This window comes from Hibiscus syriacus, unplaced genomic scaffold, assembly GCF_006381635.1.
Source record: "Hibiscus syriacus cultivar Baekdansim isolate YM2019G1 unplaced genomic scaffold, ASM638163v2 tig00001713_pilon, whole genome shotgun sequence".
Lineage (NCBI taxonomy): Eukaryota > Viridiplantae > Streptophyta > Magnoliopsida > Malvales > Malvaceae > Hibiscus > Hibiscus syriacus.
In genome coordinates, this window is record NW_024061883.1 from 1,165,385 (window position 1) to 1,170,384 (window position 5,000).

The 5,000-nt window shown below is 38.4% G+C and overlaps 1 pseudogene; it reads left to right on the forward strand.

The window, feature by feature from the left end:
* Positions 1-416: 416 nt before the first annotated feature.
* On the forward strand, positions 417-3,467 carry LOC120132182 (annotated as a pseudogene).
* The last annotated feature ends 1,533 nt before the right edge of the window (positions 3,468-5,000 follow it).

A 5,000-nucleotide genomic window follows, 5' to 3' on the forward strand; every position in this document is an offset into this window, starting at 1 on the left:
TAATTAATGACCCCTTTCAAACAATACCAAAACAAATTGTTTAGTTCCACGTGTTCATGGGATTTAGCCTCATTTATATTCAACTTCTTGGGGTTTATGAATGTAGAATGACTTAGAGGTAGGTTCATTGTCTTGCAACTGATGAGAAATCCCTTTTTGACGCTAAACAGTTGACTAATATTGCTCTCCTTGCACTTGTATAAATGGGGAACTCTGCCCCTTTTTTCTCCATTGCAGGCTCTATTTAGACCTTCTTTGCCTCTCTTCTTCTGTTATATGGTCACCAATTAGCTGCATTGTACAATATACAGGCCCTTTTAAGTTAGTATATTTAGCGAGTCTTTGGTTTCAAATGCATTTTCTTTACTGGTTTTCTTATGAAAAATTGTTCAAATCATGTTCATGTAGGTTATATAATGAGTAAGCGTGTCACCGATGAGCTTGGCAACATGGAGATTGATGTTATTAGTGTTTCTTCATCGCGTCATGGCTCGGAGAATTCGACATATGTTCACAAGGTGGGAAACCCTCCTAAGAAGACCCTGCTGACAGAAATTGGATGCATTGTGAAGGAAACTTTCTTTTCTGACGATCCTTTACGCAATTTCAAGGATCAACCGAGGTCAAGAAAGTTTGTACTCGGATTACAGGCAGTGTTTCCTATTCTTGAATGGGGAAGGCACTATAGCCTTTCTAAATTCAAAGGTGACTTCATTGCTGGACTTACTATTGCAAGTCTTTGCATTCCGCAGGTATAAACAATGTTTCAGATAATGTAATTGAAGTTTATTTTTTTATTTTTTTGCTTTTTGTTTCTGATATCTTTTGATTTACATCAGGACATTGGATATGGAAGGCTCGCCTATCTGCTTCCCCAATATGGTTTATGTAAGCACCTTTCTACATTATAAGATTCTTTTTAATGGTGGAAACGTGAGGGAATTGTACTGATTTTCGTATTGCATTGCAGATAGTAGCTTTGTTCCACCTCTTATTTACGCATTCATGGGAAGCTCACGGGATATCGCCATTGGACCGGTGGCCGTGGTGTCTCTCTTGCTTGGTACTCTCCTGCAGAACGAGATTGATCCGTCTAAAAATCCGTTGGATTACCGGCGCCTTGCGTTCACAGCTACATTCTTTGCTGGTGTCACTCAAGCCACACTTGGATTTTTCAGGTAATAAAGCCAGTGTCTTATGATTCATCAAATATCTTTTTACTCATCATATGTGCTAAATGAATGGTGTGATTGATTTCAGGCTGGGGTTCTTGATAGATTTCTTATCTCACGCTGCCATTGTTGGCTTCATGGCTGGTGCCGCTGTCACCATTGCCCTTCAACAACTTAAAGGTCTTCTCGGAGTAAAAAAATTTACAAAGAAAACTGATATTGTCTCCGTCATGCGCTCGGTTTTCCATGCAGCACATCATGGTGTAAGTGACTAGTATTATCTTACATTTGAGATTCTTTAAATTTTGTGGCATCAAACATGTTCTGAATTTGGCTAATCCTAATGGAAACTTTGTTTTACAGTGGAATTGGCAAACTATACTAATAGGACTGTCCTTCCTTGCCTTCCTTTTGGTTGCAAAATACATTGTAAGATCATAATCCTTTCTTTCATCAATTATGTACGAAGTCTGCTAATGTTATCTGATGATGCTGCATAAAACTGAGCAGGGGAAAAAGAAGAAGAAACTATTTTGGGTGCCAGCAATTGCACCAATGATTTCTGTCGTCCTCTCCACCTTTTTCGTGTACATCACACGAGCCGACAAGCACAGTGTTCAGATTGTATGTACAACCCATTCTTCTGTTTGATTATCTTCAAGCTTTGAACAAAGGAAAAATAATGAAGATCCATTTTGCATAATGTTATCTTCAGGTAAAACATATCAGGAAGGGAATCAACCCTCCATCTGTGGATGAAATATTTTTCTCTGGAGAATATCTTGCTAAAGGTTTCAGGATCGGTGTTCTAGCGGGTATGATAGCATTAACGGTATGCGAATTCGACCCCTTATTCCTTTGATTTGGCTCAAGGAGATTTTGGTTCTAATCACTACATCTTTTATCATTAAGGAAGCTGTAGCAATTGGAAGAACATTTGCTTCCATGAAGGACTAGCAGTTGGATGGAAACAAAGAAATGATAGCATTAGGAACAATGAATATCATCAGGTCGATGACATCTTGTTACGTGGCCACAGGTAAGAAAACAGAAAGGCGGTGCATCCGAATCTATTCTCTGTTTATAAAATCATTTTGATATTTATCGCCTAAAATACTCGTGCAGGGTCCTTTTCTCGCTCGGCAGTAAACTACATGGCCGGATGCCATACGGCGGTATCTAATATAGTGATGTCTGGTGTTGTGCTACTAACATTGGAACTCATAACTCCATTATTCAAGTACACTCCAAATGCAATACTAGCTTCCATCATTATATCTGCAGTGATTAGCTTAATTGACATTGAAGCAATGTCTCTGATATGGAAGATCGATAAATTCGACTTTGTTGCTTGTATGGGAGCCTTCTTTGGTGTGGTTTTCTCTTCAGTTGAGATAGGCCTACTAATTGCGGTGAGGAATTCATGGAGATTGTTGCCACATATCCCAAGTTTCAATCTATTTACTACATCCACCTAAATGATCCATTTATTGTTGCAACAGGTTTCGATATCGTTCGCCAAAATCCTCTTACAAGTTACGAGACCTCGAACGGCGGTTCTCGGAAAGCTTCCGAGGACGACGGTTTATAGGAACATCCGTCAATACCCTGATGCAGCAAAAATTCCAGGCACCCTCATTGTTAGAGTTGATTCGGCAATTTACTTTTCCAACTCCAACTATATAAAAGAAAGGTTAGCTTTTCCACATAAATGAAGTACTAAAAGGAAATGAACTCTGTCCAAATATACACATTCCTAAAGTTCAAGTTTCTTGCAGGATTTTGAGATGGCTGATGGATGAAGAAGAGAAACTGAAAGAAAACTCCCAACCCAGAATTCAGTATCTGGTCGTGGAAATGTCACGTAAAAAATATTCAATTTTCGTATCTGGTTCATTGATCGAGCTTATTACGATAAGAACTGTTTCTTACGAACTTTACATTCTTTGATCAGCTGTTACTAACATTGACACTAGTGGCATCCATGCCATGGAAGAATTATTGAGAAGCCTTGAGAAGAGGGATGTTAAGGTAACCTAGTATAAAAAAGAAGCTCAAACATTGAACTCGAATAAAAAGTTGGGTTTATTAATTTATGCAAAATCCATTGTTTTGCAGCTTGTTTTGGCAAATCCAGGGCCAGTTGTGTTTGACAAGCTCCATGCCTCAAAGTTTCATGAAATGATAGGGGAAGATAAGATCTTCCTGACTGTGGAAGATGCAGTAAAAACATGTGCTCCCAAAATGGATTTAGAACCGTAAGTTGTCAAAAATGAAGGAGCTTTGAATGTGAATAGTGAATAAAGATACATATGTGGAGGGTGATTCAACAAAGTTAAAGTGTGAAAGTGAAGTTAATTTAATAGAATGTATTTGTTTTCTTTCAATCGGGGTATTTCAAAATTTTCTTATATGTATTTTTCACATCATTCTAATTCTTAGTTTCGTACGAAGTAACTTACCTAATGATTAAATGAATTTTTAATGTTCGTAAAGGTTCAAACACCATTTCCTTCTATTAATGGCACCAACAAGTGAATTTGAGCTCAGCTGAGCATTTGGGTTTTGAAGGAGTTTTATCACTTCTTTATTGTCCAATTGTATCACTAGTTTCTTAAAGCCATATCCCCATGCAAGTTGGATACCAATTAGAAGAGCCCACAGGTCGAGTTGTAAAGGTTGAGTGATCCCACTCGATTTATTTAAAACAACCCAACCTTCCTGAGGTCGAAGCCAATGAGCGAGTCTGGAGTTAGGTTCCCGAGAATGTAAGGCAATAGTATGACTTTCAGAATAATAACGCTCTCAGGTGATGCTTCTGTGAATGATTGAATCCGGGGAAGATCTAGAATTATTGAATACCATCTCATTCCAATTTTTCCATATTTGCCATAAAGTTGAAGCAAATAATGTAGGCCAAGGCAGTTTCCAAACACGATGCAATTCATGTGATTGCAAGTTTGACTGTATCTATTCATGAATGTTATCCTTAGTGAAAAAATGGATGAGATTCATAGGTAATACCTGGCACCAAACAGCGTAAGCAGACTGACAAGCTCTCAGAGTACGGAGGATTATTTCTATGGTTGCGCCACAACAAGGGCGGTGCAGGGGAATGGGCTAGAGAACGACATCTTTTAGCACTTGCCATCAATCTTTGATGAGCAGTAATCCAAAGGAATAAGCGTAAATGCTGAGGAATTTGAAGCTTCCAAATCAGATTCCAAATGGAAAGGGTGGGATCCCAAAAGGTATCTGTCAAACTTGTATAAACTGATTTTGTATGAAAAGAGTGGTTGGCACTCCAGCTCCAGATTGACATGTCAATTCCATCAGTTGGATCAGGACATTTTATGGCAAGAATACGAGGGACAGCTTCCGGGGAGGAGGAATTCCTGGTCATGTCCGAATTACTTGTATCGTCCATAAGGTCCGAGAAAGCGAGCTCATTTGGTTGAAAATCGCCATTCAACAAAAACTGATAGAGAAGTGACAACGGATGATGAACGTTGCTCGTCGTTGAAGAATCAAACCTAGAAAACTCTAGACTTGATCGAAAAACGAGAGGATGAAGTGGGCCGCGACAAATTGGGTTTTTGATAGATTTAGGGTGACTGGAATTGAGATAAAAAGATAAGGTTAAGGAAATAAGAAAATAAAACAAGTAAAAACAAGGATAATTAAAAGATAAGAATTTGACATGAAGAATTAAAGTTTATCTTCCTTATAGGTGACAAGGATGATTTGTGGTTGGATTTGGATGAGTCGATGCTCGTTGGAAAGATAATAGAATAAGGATCGTAATGTTGAAGACAAAATTAAAATCAG